The following is a 14,209-nucleotide window of genomic DNA, read 5'->3' as shown; positions in this document are numbered from 1 at the left end:
CAGCAGTTTAAAGTAGCTTGTTTTTTTTTGGTCATTTGCTATTCAGAGCAATTTTGCAACGTATCCACACAAAGCCTTCAATGCTGTTGGAGAAGTGGAGCATTCTCCAGCTGAATACAGCAATTACTTGCCAGCCCATCTTCAATCTGAGGCATTTGTTCTCCAAAAAATCGGATGATACCATCTCTGAATAGGAGCTTTAACACCTGCAAGATTATTTGCAAATGTTAGCGAGGGCACAATGGAGCCAAAATAACAATTCCGTTGATTGATGATTCAGCGGAGGTTTATCTGAGCTGCCGCTGGCTGGCTGGCTGGTCTGCCGGAGTGAGGCACAGCCACAGAATCCACTGCAGCTGACAAACTGCAGGTTACTTGACGATCCAGGTGCCTAAACGAGCACAGCAAACTGGGTCAGATACCATGCCATCCGTCTGAATGGCTCTAATGTCAACTGTGGTTCAGTGGGTAGCACACTCGCCTCTGAGTCAAAAGATTGTGGATTCAAGTTCCACTCCAGGGACTTGAGCACATAAATCTAGGCAGACACTCCATTGCAGTGCTGAGGGAGTGCTGCACCGTTGGAAGTGCCAGCTTTTAGATGAGACGTTAAACCGAGGCCCCGTCTGCTCTCTCAAATGGACGTACAAGATCCGATGGCACTATTTCAAAGAAGAGTAGGGGAATTATCCCCAGTGTCCTGACCAATATTTATCCCTCAATCAACATAACAAAAACAGATTATCCATCATCGTCACGTTGTTGTTTGTGGGAGCTTGCTTGTGCGCAAATTGGCTGCCGTGTTTCCCACATTACATAGAAACATAGAAAATAGGTGCAGGAGACGGCCATTCGGCCCTTCGAGCCTGCACCGCCATTCAATAAGATCATGGCTGATCATTCCCTCAGTACCCCTTTCCTGCTTTATCTCCATACACCTTGCTCCCCTTAGCCGTACGGGCCATATCTAACTCCTCTTGAATATATCCAATGAACTGGCATCAACAATTCTCTGCGACAGGGAATTCCACAGGTTAACAATTCTCTGAGTGAAGATGTTTCTCCTCATCTCAGTCCTAAATAGCCGACCCCTTATCCTAAGACTATGTCCCCTGGTTCTGGACTTCCCCAACATTGGGAACATACTTCATGCATCTAACCTGACCAGTCCTGTCAGAATCTTATACGTTTCTATGAGATCCTCTCTCATCCTTCTAAACTCCAGTGAATAAAGGCCCAGTTGATCCAGTCTCTCCTCATATGACAGTCCAGCCATCCCTGGAATCAGTCTGGTGAACCTTCGCTGCACTCCCTCAATAGCAAGAACGTCCTTCCTCAGATTAGGAGACCAAAACTGAACACAATATTCCAGGTGAGGCCTCAGTAAGGCCCTGTACAACTGCAGTAAGACCTCCCTGCTCCTATATTCAAATTCCCTAGCTATGAAGGCAACATATCATTTGCCTTCTTCACCGCCTGCTGTACCTGCATGCCAACTTTCAGTGACTGATGAACCATGACTCCCAGGTCTTGTTGCACCTCCCCTTTTCCTAATCTGCCGCCATTCAGATAATATTCTGCCTTCGTGTTTTTGACCCCAAAATGGATAATCTCACATTTATCCACATTATACCGTATCTGCCATGTATTTGCCCACTCACCTAACCTGCCCAAGTCACCCTGCAGCCTCTTAGCGTCCTCCTCACAGCGCCACCCAGTTTAGTGTCATTACAACAATGACTACATTCCAAAAATACTTTATTGGTTGTAAAACGCTTTGAGACGTCCGTTGGTCGTGACATTTGCTGGAGAAATATCACCAACGATGTCTCCGCAAGATCCTACAAATCCCCTGGGAGGACAGGCGCAGCAACATCAGTGTTCTCGTCCAGGCTAACATCCCCAGCATTGAAGCACTGACCACACTCGATCAGCTCCGCTGGGCAGGCCACACAGTTCGCATGCCAGACACGAGACTCCCAAAGCATGTGCTCAACTCGGAGCTCCTTCACGGCAAACGAGCTAAAGGTGGGCAGCGGAAACGCTACAAGGACATCCTCAAGCCTTTCCAGCGGCAGCGGGCGAAAATGGCTGACCAAGTAGAACAGAAGAAGAAAAGGACCTTCAGGAAATTCACCTACAGAGGTGTTGTTCTGGATCAGCTCCTTGATATGTCCTATGAGCAGTTGATGCAATTGTATTGCGCCCGTCAGCGGAGGCGTGTGAACAGGGGTCTGCGCCGCAAACAGCAGTCCCTCCTGAAATGGCTGCGCAAGGCCAAAAAGGAAGCTCCACCCATGGCGAAACCAGAGGTTGTCAAGACTCACCTTTGTGACATGGTCATCCTCCCCGAGATGGTTGGCAGCATGGTTGGTGTGTACAATGGCAAAACCTTTAACCAGGTTGAAATCAAGCCTGAAATGATTGGCCATTATCTTGGTGAGTTTTCCATCACTTACAAGCCCGTCAAGCACGGCAGACCTGGTATCGGTGCCACTCACTCCTCCAGGTTCATCCCTCTGAAGTAAAGAGTTTACGATGGAAACGTTGTGTAAATAAAACTCATCCCAGTAAAAAAAAAGGACATCCTCAATGCCTCCCTGATAAAGTGACACCTGGGAGTCCCTGGCCCAAGAACACCCTAAGTGGATGAAGTGCATCCGAGAGAGCGTTGAGCACCTCAAGTCACAACGCCCAGAGCATGCAGAAATCAAGCGCAGGCAGCGGAAAGAGCATGCGGCAAACCAGTCCCATCCACCCCTTCCCTCAACGACTATCTGTCCCACCTGTGGCTCTCGTATTGGACTGTTCAGCCACCAAAGAGCTCACTTCAGGAGTGGAAGCAAGTCTTCCTCCATTCCGAGGGACTGCCTATGATGATGATTGTAACATCTAGTCTTTATTTTGGTGCTGCAGGAGCCATTTGTAAACGCCGAGGTTTCTTCTAGGTTTGAAGATGTTATTTTGATATTTTTTCCCTCTCTCTTCAGTTCTCTCACTGCTCACTGGTCTACCATTCTTCACCTGCAATTCTCCCTGCCTGTGGGCAAGAAACTTGCTGTGTGCTGAGCTTTGACCTAAAGTAACAACAACTTGTATTTATTTAGCGCCTTTAAGAAAGAAAGACTTGCATTCACGACCACCAGATGTCCCAAAGCGCATTACAGTCAATTAAGTACTTTTGAAGTGTAGTCACTGTAGTAATGTAGGAAACGCGGCAGCCAATTTGCGCACAGCAAGCTCCCACAAACAGTAATGTGATAATAACCAGACAATCTGTTTTTGTTATGTTGATTGAGGGATAACTATTGGCCAGAACTCCCCTGCTCTTCTTTGAAGTAGTGCCAGGAAATCTTTTACATCCGCCTTAGAAAGCAGATGAGATCTCGGTTTAACATTCCATCTGAAAGACGGCATCTCTGACAGTGCAGCACTCCCTCAGCACTGCACTGGAGTGTCAGCCTAGATTTTTGTTCTCAAATCTCTGAAACATAGAAACATAGAAACATAGAAAATAGGTGCAGGAGTAGGCCATTCGGCCCTTCTAGCCTGCACCGCCATTCAATGAGTTCATGGCTGAACATTCAACTTCAGTACCCCATTCCTGCTTTCTCGGCATACCCCACAACTTGAACCCACAACCTTCTGACTCAGGGGCGAGGGTGCTACCCACTGAGCCACGGCTGACACTGTACTTTAGTAAAACGTCCCAAGGTGCTTCACAGAAGCGTTATCAAGCAAAGTTTGACACCAAGCCAAATAAATAGCTATTAGGACAGATGACCAAAAGCTTAGTCAAAGAGATAGGTCTTAAAAAGAGGAGAGGAAGAGATGGAGAGGTTTGGTGAGGGAAATCCAGAGCTTAGGGCGAAGGCAGCTGGAGAAATGGCCACCAATGAGATAGGGCTGAGGAAGTGAGGGGCCAGAGTTGGACGAACAAAGAGTTCTCGAGTTGTAGGTTACAGATAGGGAGGGGTGAAGCCATGGAGGGATTTGAACACGAGGATGAGAATTTTAATTGAAGCATTGGCAGAGCGAAGCTAATGTTGGTCAGCGAGCACAGGGGTGATGGGTGAATAGGACTTGGTGCAAGTTAAGATACGAGCAACGGAGTTTTGAATTAGCTAAAGTTTATGGGGATGAGTGGCCGGCCAGGAGAACATTAGAATCGTCGAGTCTAGAGGTAACAAAAGCATGGATGAGGGTTTCAGCTGCAGATGGGTTGAGGTAGGAGCAGAGACTGGCGATATTACGGAGGTGGAAGTAGGCGGTCTTTGTGACGGAGAGGATAAGAGGTCGGAAGCTCAGCTCAGGGTCAAATATATCAGCGAGATTGCAAACAGTCCGGTTCAGCCTGAGACAGTGGCCTGAGAGGGCGATGGAATCCGTGGATAAGGAACGGAGACAATTACTTAATTCTTCCCAATGTTTAATTGAAGGAAACTTGTTGGGACAAGCAGTTTGACTATAAAGAGGTAGTGGAGGGTGTCAAAAGAGGTAGTGGTGAGGTAGAGCTGAATGTTGTCAGCGTATATGTGGAAAAATATTCAACAATGCAGAGCAGCAGGACTCTGAACTACTTCAGCTAACCAGGCACAGAAATGTCTTTATTCTCAAAGGCTCTTAAATCAATCCATAACACAGACTCCTAGGTACCAATCTAGCCAGTCTCCCCCTTCACGTCCCAACAAGATTCCATTACTTCATAATCTCTGCCGAGATGTCACATTTCTGCAGGAGCAGCGAACTAAAACACAAGAGAAAACAACATTTGCACTTTTTGATTACCTCAGCAACATCAGAAGCCAACAACTGTTCAGTTCTTGGTGGTTTTTTTAAAATATACATAAAACAAAAAAACGCAGCCACCTGGGCATTCGCGCTGAAGTGTCTTATTGGATCAGTTTTAAAATAAATTAATTTTGATTGTAAAAATTCCAACAAAGCTTCACCCACGGAAAGATCAATTTGACCGGCCTTTGACTGAAAGCCGACGTGAAAGTCTGTGTGATATTCCCTCAGGAGTCAGCAGGTCGGGTAAGAGAAAATAATGGGAATACAAGTGATGGGCTCGGGTCCGGAGCAGCAGTCAAAATTCACGCACGAACGCACACAGTGAGAATGCAAGTTACAGAGGCCTGGTTACGCAGTAAGATTAGGATATATATATATATCATAGGCAATCCCTCCAATCGAGGATGACTTGCTTCCACGCCAAAAAGTTCACAGGTGTTTCAATGAAGGACCTAATATTCCAGGTCCCGAACTACGTGTTGAAAGGTGGAAGATGCCTGTGCGTGGATTTTTTTAACGTGTGGTGGCTGTTGCACACCAGCCGCCACACGGGCTTAACAGAGCTAGGTCTTGGTCCAAGACGACTGGAGACCAGCTCTGCTCCATGGACCTAGTGCATACACATAATCGCAGTGTGGGTTGGCCCGTGCTACCCCTGGGCCTTCGCCTCTTCTGGGCCCCGAACGCATGCCTCTCCTGGGCCCCGATCACATCCCTCTACAATCTCTCGCTGCTCCTTCGTTCTGACCTCGCCGCTCCTGCTGTACCTGCCCACGCTCCAATCATCGACCTGGATCTTGGTGACATCCGATCCAGTCACCCTCTTCGCTGCCGTCGCTCTCCTGCTTCAGCACGTTCTGCTCCCTGGAGTGGTATCAACCTCACTGCTCCTTCTGCTTCCCGGCCTGCTCTGATGGCCACCACGCTGCTCCTTTCGCTTCCAGGCCTGCTCTGATGGTGCTTTCAGGCCGGGGGCCATGCAGCCTGCTGGGATATATCCTGGTAGTAAACGGGGAATAGAGAGGTGACAAGAGGAGGGAGTCCAGAGTTAAAGTCAGAGATCCCGTGATGGGATAAAGTTGACATCGGTAGGGTGGAGTTGGCATGGAGCGTTGACGAACTAATGTCCAGGTTCAGAGACTGGTGTGGCGGGCGACTGAGCCAGAAGGGTAGAGTATCGGAGGACGCACTGATTGGTGGTATTTCCGTGGGAATGCAGAATTAGTTGCGGGGGCAGAAAAACAGTGGCAAAGTTGGAGGCCACCAGAAGATCCAGAAGCGGCGGAGAAATGTACTTGGGTGCAGAAGAGTGAATCACTGTTCAGGAACCAGAGTACACCAGTCACAGGCTCAGCTGGTAACAGCAGTGGTGGGGTTGGGCTGTAGGCTTGACAAAGTTGGTTGCGTTTATTTGCACCACAAGTAGGTTGGGCCAGATGTCTGATTGGTCCCCTTGGAAGACAAGATACACCCAAAAGTTTGTCTATAATGTGTAATTTGATCCTGCCTGCTGGAGAGTAATTGAAGGTTTCTGCAATGTGTAATTTGAGCCAGTCATTGTCACAGACAGACTCCATGCACCAAGTTGCTCCAGTGCAGCCGTGACAATGGCATCTACCTGTTACTATGGAAGGCCACCTAGAAAAGCAAGGTAACTATCGCACGGCCAGGTACAACCTGCCCTATCAACCTCCTCCCAATCATCAGTTGAGTGGTTTAACATAAGATACTGGAAATGTTCACCAAGTCAGGCAGCATCTGTGGAGAGAGAAGCAAGCAGAGTGAACCTTTCAGGTCGATGCCCCTTCATTAGAACATGAAATGTTAATTCCATTTCTCTTTACTTAAATGCTGTCCAATTTGGTGAGTGTTTCCAGCAATTTATACCACATGTCCATCATCTGCAGCATTTTGTTTTTGAATCGGCAGAATGATAGTAGGAATCAGCAATAGTGCCATCAGGCAAGCCCTTAGGGTTGCCAACCCTCCAGGATTGGCCTGGAGTCTCCAGGAATTGAAGGTTCATCTCCAGGATACTGCTGCGAGCAGCCAGAGAGCAAAATCGTCAGGGTATTTTCTTTGAACACGTAAGCTTATTAATTCTAAAAATATTGGAGATGGGATGTGGGTATGAAAGGCTATTTAAAGTCAAGAGTCATTCAATCAGGTAACGAAGAGTCTGTTCAATTGCCAATTGGCATGGGAAGGAGGTGCACTGCGAGGATGGGCGTGTCGGGCGAGCAATGGCATGGGCGTGGGGGCGGATCTGGTGGAGGCAGGACGCCAAGTGATGAAACCTCCAGGAGTAGGACCAGATTTGGCAACCTTCTCACGTCGCTGAGCTGTTCACCAACGCTAAGTTCGAGCTGACTTCCGAGCCTCTTCAAAAATGTGAGGATGGACGCACCAACGTCAGTGTTCTCGATCAGGCCAACATCCCCAGCATCGAAGCATCGACCACTCTCGAGAAGTTCCGTTGGCCGGGCCACATTTCCGCATGCCCAACACGAGACTCCCAAAGCAAGCTCTACTCGGAGCTCCTACACGGCAAGCGAGCCCCAGGTGGGCAGAGGACACCCTCAAAGCCTCTTTGATAAAGTGCAACATCCCCACCGGCACCTGGGATTCGCTGGCCCAAGATCGCCCTAAGTGGAGGAAGAGCATCCGGGAGGGCGCTGAGCAGCTCAAGTTTCGTTGCTGAGAGCATGCAGAAACTAAATGCAGACAGCGGAAGAAGTGTACGGAAAACCAGACTACCCACCCACCCTTTCCTTCAACCACTGTCTGTCCTATCTGTTACAGAGATTGTAATTCCCACATTGGACTGTACAGTCACCTGAGAACTCACTTTTAGAGTGGAAGCAAGTCTTCATCGATTCCGAGGGACTGCCTATGATGATGATGGAAGGCAGGAGAGATTAGAAAGACAAAAGGTATGATGGGCCAAATTGAAATGGTAATGCCAGGAGCTAGAAAAACATTAGTCAAGATAGGGTGTGAATGGCGGAATAATGACCAGCTGCCATTAAAGACAAGGAGAAAAAAAGAAACAGGCTTGTGGGAGGTGGGGCTGGAGGGAGCGAAAGATTGGCAGTGGCTATGCTCTGAAATTGTTTGAAGTCGATGTTGAGTCAGGAAGGCTGTAAAGTGCCGAAACGAAAGATGAGGTGCTGTTCCTCGAACTTGTGTTGAGCTTCGTTGGAACAGTGCAGGAGACCGAGGACAGAGAGATCAGAGTGGGAGTGGAGTGGAGAATTAAAGTGACAGGCGACCGGAAGCTCAGGGTCACGCTAGCTGACTGAACGGAGGTGTTCCGCAAAGCAGTCACCCAATCTACGCTTGGTCTCCCCAATGTAGAGGAGACCACATCGTGAACAGCGAATACAGTATATTAAATTGAAAGAAGTACAAGTAAATCGCTATTTCACCTGAAAGGAGCATTTGGGGCCCTGGACAGTGGGAAGGGAGGAGGTAAAAGGGCAGGTGTTGCATCTCCTGTACTTGCACGGGAAGATAGAAACATAGAAAATAGGTGCAGGAGTAGGCCATTCAGCCCCTCTAGCCTGCACCGCCATTCAATGAGTTCATGGCTGAACATGCACTTCAGTACCCCCTTCCTGCTTTCTCGCCATACCCCTTGATTCCCCGAGTAGTAAGGACTTCATCTAACTCCCTTTTGAATATATTTAGTGAATTGGCCTCAACTACTTTCTGTGGTAGAGAATTCCACAGGTTCACCACTCTCTGGGTGAAGAAGTTTCTCCTCATCTCGGTCCTAAATGGCTTACCCCTTATCCTTAGACTGTGACCCCTGGTTCTGAACTTCCCCAACATTGGGAACATTCTTCCTGCATCTAACCTGTCTAAACCCGTCAGAATTTTAAACGTTTCTATGAGGTCCCCTCTCATTCTTCTGAACTCCAGTGAATACAAGCCCAGTTGATCCAGTCTTTCTTGATAGGTCAGTCCCACCATCCCGGGAATCAGTCTGGTGAATCTTCGCTGCACTCCCTCAATAGCAAGAATGTCCTTCCTCAAGTTAGGAGACCAAAACTGTACACAATACTCCAGGTGTGGCCGCACCAAGGCCCTGTACAACTGTAGCAACACCTCCCTGCCCCTGTACTCAAATCCCCTCGCTATGAAGGCCAACATGCCATCTGCTTTCTTAACCGCCTGCTGTACCTGCATGCCAACCTTCAATGACTGATGTACCATGACACCCAGGTCTCTTTGTACCTCCCCTTTTCCTAATCTGTCACCATTCAGATAATAGTCTGTCTCTCTGTTTTTACCACCAAAGTGGATAACCTCACATTTATCCACATTATACTTCATCTGCCATGCATTTGCCCACTCACCTAACCTATCCAAGTCACTCTGCAGCCTCATAGCATCCTCCTCGCAGCTCACACTACCACCCAACTTAGTGTCATCTGCAAATTTGGAGACACTACATTTAATCCCCTCGTCTAAATCATTAATGTACAATGTAAACAGCTGGGGCCCCAGCACAGAACCTTGCGGTACCCCACTGCCATTCTGAAAAGTACCCATTTACTCCTACTCTTTGCTTCCTGTCTGACAACCAGTTCTCAATCCACATCAGCACACTACCCCCAATCCCATGTGCTTTAACTTTGCACATTAATCTCTTGTGTGGAACCTTGTCGAAAGCCTTCTGAAAGTCCAAATATACCACATCAACTGGTTCTCCCTTGTCCACTTTACTGGAAACATCCTCAAAAAATTCCAGAAGGTTTGTCAAGCATGATTTCCCTTTCACAAATCCATGCTGACTTGGACCTATCATGTCACCATTTTCCAAATGCACTGCTATGACATCCTTAATAATTGATTCCATCATTTTACCCACTACTGAGGTCAGGCTGACCGGTCTATAATTCCCTGTTTTCTCTCTCCCTCCTTTTTAAAAAAGTGGGGTTACATTGGCTACCCTCCACTCGATAGGAACTGATCCAGAGTCAATGGAATGTTGGAAAATGACTGTCAATGCATCCATTATTTCCAAGGCCACCTCCTTAAGTACTCTGGGATGCAGTCCATCAGGCCCTGGGGATTTATCGGCCTTTAATCCCATCAATTTCCCCAACACAATTTCCCAACTAATAAAGATTTCCCTTAGTTCCTCCTCCTTACTAGACTCTCTGACCCCTTTTATATCCGGAAGGTTGTTGGTGTCCTCCTTAGTGAATACAGAACCAAAGTACTTGTTCAATTGGTCTGCCATTTCTTTGTTCCCCGTTATGACTTCCCCTGATTCTGACTGCAGGGGACCTACGTTTGTCTTTACTAACCTTTTTCTCTTTACATACCTATGGAAACTTTTGCAATCCGCCTTAATGTTCCCTGCAAGCTTCTTCTCGTACTCCATTTTCCCTGCCCTAATCAAACCCTTTGTCCTCTGCTGAGTTCTAAATTTCTCCCAGTCCCCGGGTTCGCTGCTATTTCTGGCCAATTTGTATGCCACTTCCTTGGCTTTAATACTATCCCTGATTTCCCTAGATAGCCACGGTTGAGCCACCTTCCCTTTTTTATTTTTACGCCAGACAGGAATGTACAATTGTTGTAATTCATCCATGCGGTCTCTAAATGTCTGCCATTGCCCATCCACAGTCAACCCCTTAAGTATCATTCACCAATCTATCCTAGCCAATTCACGCCTCATACCTTCAAAGTTACCCTTCAAAGATGCCGTAGAAAGGGGCGAGGTGTTGCAGAATGGACCAGGGTGTCGCGGAGGGAGCGGTCCCTTCAGAATGCTGAGGGGGAAGGGGAGGGGAGGATGTGATTGGTGGTGGGATCACGCTGGAGATGGCGGAAATGCTCTGTTGAACGTGGAGGCGGGTGGGGTGAAAGGTGAGGACAAAGTAAACCCTGTCATGGTTCTGAGAGGGAGGGAAAGGGGTGAGAGTAGAGGTGCAGGAAATAGAACGGACATGGTCAAGGGCCATGTTAACCACGGCGGAGGGAAATCCTCTGTTGAGGAAAAAGGAAGACAGGTCAGAGGCACGAGTGTGAAAGGTGGCATCGTCAGAGCAGATGCGACAGAGACGGAGAAACTGTGAGAATGGAATGGAGTCCTTACAGTGTGCGGGGTGGGAGGAAGTGTAGTCCAGGTAGCTGTGGGAGTCAGTGGGCTTACAGTGGATACTGGTCGAAAGCCTATCCCCAGAGATGGAGACGGAGAAGGGAAGGGAAGAGACAGAGGTGGACCATGTGAAGGTGAGGGAAGGGTGGAAATTGGATGTAAAGTGAATGAATTTTTCAAGTTCAGGGCGAGAGCAGGAAACGGCACCGATACATTCATCAATGTACCAGGAAAAAAGGTGAGGGAGGGGACCCGAGTCGGACTGGAACAAAGAATGGTCCACATATCCCACGAAAAGACAGGCATAACTAGGACCCATGCGGGTTCCCATCGCAACACCTTTAATTTGGAGGAAGTGAGTGGAGTTAAAGGAGAAGTTGTTCAATGTGAGAACAAGTTCAGCCAGGCAGAGGAGGGTGGTGGTGGATGGGGACTGGTTGGGTCTCTGCTTGAAGAAGAAGCGGAGCGTCCTCAGGCCATCCTGGTGGGGGATGGAAGTGTAGAGGGATTGGACAGCCATGGTGAAAAGGAGACGGTTGGGGCCGGGAAACTGGAAACTGTTAAAGTGACGGAGGGCGTCGGATGAGTCGCGGATGTTGGTGGGAAGAGAGTGGACAAGGGGAGAAAAAATAGATTCGGGACAGGAAGAAATAAGTTCTGTGGGGCAAGAGTTGGCTGAAACGATAGGTATACTGGGGCAGTCCTATTTGTGGACCTTGGGAAGGAGGTAGAAGTGGGCTGTGTGAGGTTGGGAATAGTGGCTGTGGAGGGAATGTCTCCAGAGGAGAGGAGGTCAGTCAAGGTCTGGAAAATTATGTTCAGTAGTGGGGTCATGATCCAGCGGGAGGTAGAAGGAGGTGTAGGAGAGTTATTAAGTGTTATATATACAGACTATGGATTACTCTCTGTGTAGTCACTGTATAGTTGCATAAGATGCAGACTTGCTACCTGATGTACTATCAATAAGGTTTACATTGTATATATAATATGCTGGCATCACTAGAAGGTGCAACTGGTGGAGACCGGGGTTTCCTGTGGCAAAGGCTGTCCACCAGAGGGCACTGCGGTGGGAGACTAGAGGGTCACCTGCATAGGTGTGCCGAGCGCAGTATAAAAGGCTGCCCACCATGCTTGTGACTCACTCTGGAGTTATGAATAAAGGACCAAGGTCACTACAGTTTGAGTACAACACATTGCCTCATGGAGTCATTCATAAGTGCATTACAGACATAACAACTGGCGACGAGAATACAGACTTTCACACGTCTGGCACACTATCTTTGGCACACTAAAGGACTTCGCAGAGGGTGATGATTGGGATGCTTTCATGGATAGGCTCGAGCAATATTTCGTGGCAAACGACCTGGCAGGGGAGAGGGACACATTGACAGAGAAGTTGTGGGCCGGGGTCTACCGCCTCGTCAGGGACTTACTGGCACCCACGAAGGCCAAGGATAAGACATACGATGAGCTGACTGAACTAATTCGCGACCAACTAAAACCAAAACAAAGCATCCTCACAGCCAAGCACAGATTCTACACTCACCGCAGACCTGAGGGCCAGGAGATTGCAAAATATGCTGCTGACCTCACAAGACTTGCGGCACCATGTGATTTTGGCACGCACCTCAACGAAGCATTGCGAGACATCTTCGTTATGGGAATTGGCCACGAGGGCCTCCTTCACAAGCTATTATCTGCCGACACCACAGTCAACCTGAAGAAGGCCATCAGCATCAGTCAGGCGTTCATAACCTTGACCTGCAGCACCAAGCCAATTATTCATCCTGTGGACTCAAACACGGCAAGTACTGTACACAGAATGGTGCCTTTCACAGGCAAGACTGTAGAACGTGGCTCTGCCCAGGGCAGAGAGCAAAGACCTCAGGGTTCCAGAACTCAGAGTCCGCCGAGGGATGCTAATCGAGTAGCACCATGCTAGCGTTGCGGAGGAAACCATAGGGCTTACCAGTGTCGGTTTGCTGAGTACGTATGCAAAGCCTGTAACACAAAGGGCCACCTCCAGCGTATGTGGAAAAGAAATATGAATCACCGTCTAGCAGAGGAATTGGCAGATGACTTTGAATCTAGCGGGGAGTAGGATAGTTTGACCAGAGAGGCAGCTCAGCCCCAAGAAGAAGTGTATGGAGTATATACCTGCACCACCGATTGTCCTCCAGTGAAGATGGAAGTCGAGATAAACGGCGTTCCAGTCTTTATGGAAGTGGACACGGGAGCGAGCCAGTCAGTGATGAGCCAAGATGCCTTTGAGAGACTATGGAATGAAAAACGACCCGAGCTGGTTCCAGTACAGGAAAAGCTGCGCACCTACACCAAGGAGCTGATCCCACTCCTTGGTTGTGCGGATGTAAGTATAATCCATAATGGCGTGGTGCACAAGTTACCTCTGTGGATTGTTGCAGGTGATGGTCCAACGCTACTCGGAAGAAGGTGGATGGGGTAGATCCAGTGGAAATGGGAAGACCTCTTCACTCCAGCAATCAATGTCACCCATGCTCAGAGAGAGAGCAAATCCTCACCTTCGCTTGGGCCAGGCACCAGAGAACAGACCAGCACAGCACCTGAGGCATAGACCGTCCATCACGACTGCGTGGTAATGATTCGACCGGAACGACCTAAAAGTACCTTCCTGGCTCCAGTGGCAGGACTCCTGGGGAGGAAGATCGAATTCACAGGCACTCTTCCAGCTTTTGTGGCAGAATCACAGGAGAGAAGGATCAAGGCAGTCGACCTCGAGGACAGAAGCAAATTGGCGTCCCTGCTGCAGCGAGGTGCAGCGTGGCTGAAAAAAAAGATGGCCGCAGCCATATCACGAGGTACAACGCTGAGGGACCAACTCATGGTGTCTAACAAAGGATTTGATTGGGGTAAAGCAAGCAGGGTTCTCTTAAAGGAGACCTGCAACCAACTGAACTTTAAGATTGCATGGCAATCAATGTAACAAACCGATTAAGATTGTGAATAAAATGTTGTTGCGAGATGTCGGTACCAGTCATAATGTAAAGAACAAAATGTTGTTGCGAAATGTCGGGAATAGACTGTCCTCAAAAGTAGCAAGCGAGCGAATTCGGGAAGATAAAGGCGCTGATCCTGACGCCCTGCCCCAGGTATCCCCACAAGTTATAGGCCAGCGACCTCAAGAGGGTGAAGGCACTGATCCTGATACCCTGCCCCAAGTCTATCCCATGTTGCAGGCACCCAATGGCACTCGTCGCCATGGACCTGGAAACGAAAATGGCGTCAATACGCACAGTCAGCCACCGTTGCCCATCACCCGGGTGG

At 48.6% G+C, this 14,209-nt stretch overlaps 1 protein-coding gene and 1 pseudogene across 1 annotated transcript in view; one reads left to right on the top strand and one right to left on the bottom strand.

Annotated features, from left to right (window-relative positions):
* Nucleotides 1-14,209, bottom strand: part of LOC139276947 (MICOS complex subunit mic25a-like) — a 556,647-nt gene that overhangs the window by 199,606 nt on the left and 342,832 nt on the right. The gene's annotated exons all lie outside the window — the stretch shown is intronic.
* On the top strand, nucleotides 2,065-2,581 carry LOC139276946 (small ribosomal subunit protein uS19 pseudogene; annotated as a pseudogene).

Source organism: Pristiophorus japonicus, chromosome 12 (assembly GCF_044704955.1).
Source record: "Pristiophorus japonicus isolate sPriJap1 chromosome 12, sPriJap1.hap1, whole genome shotgun sequence".
NCBI classification, from domain to species: Eukaryota; Metazoa; Chordata; class Chondrichthyes; family Pristiophoridae; genus Pristiophorus; species Pristiophorus japonicus.
Note: the sequence above shows the minus strand (reverse complement) of the source record. Positions and strands in the feature narration are given on the sequence as shown.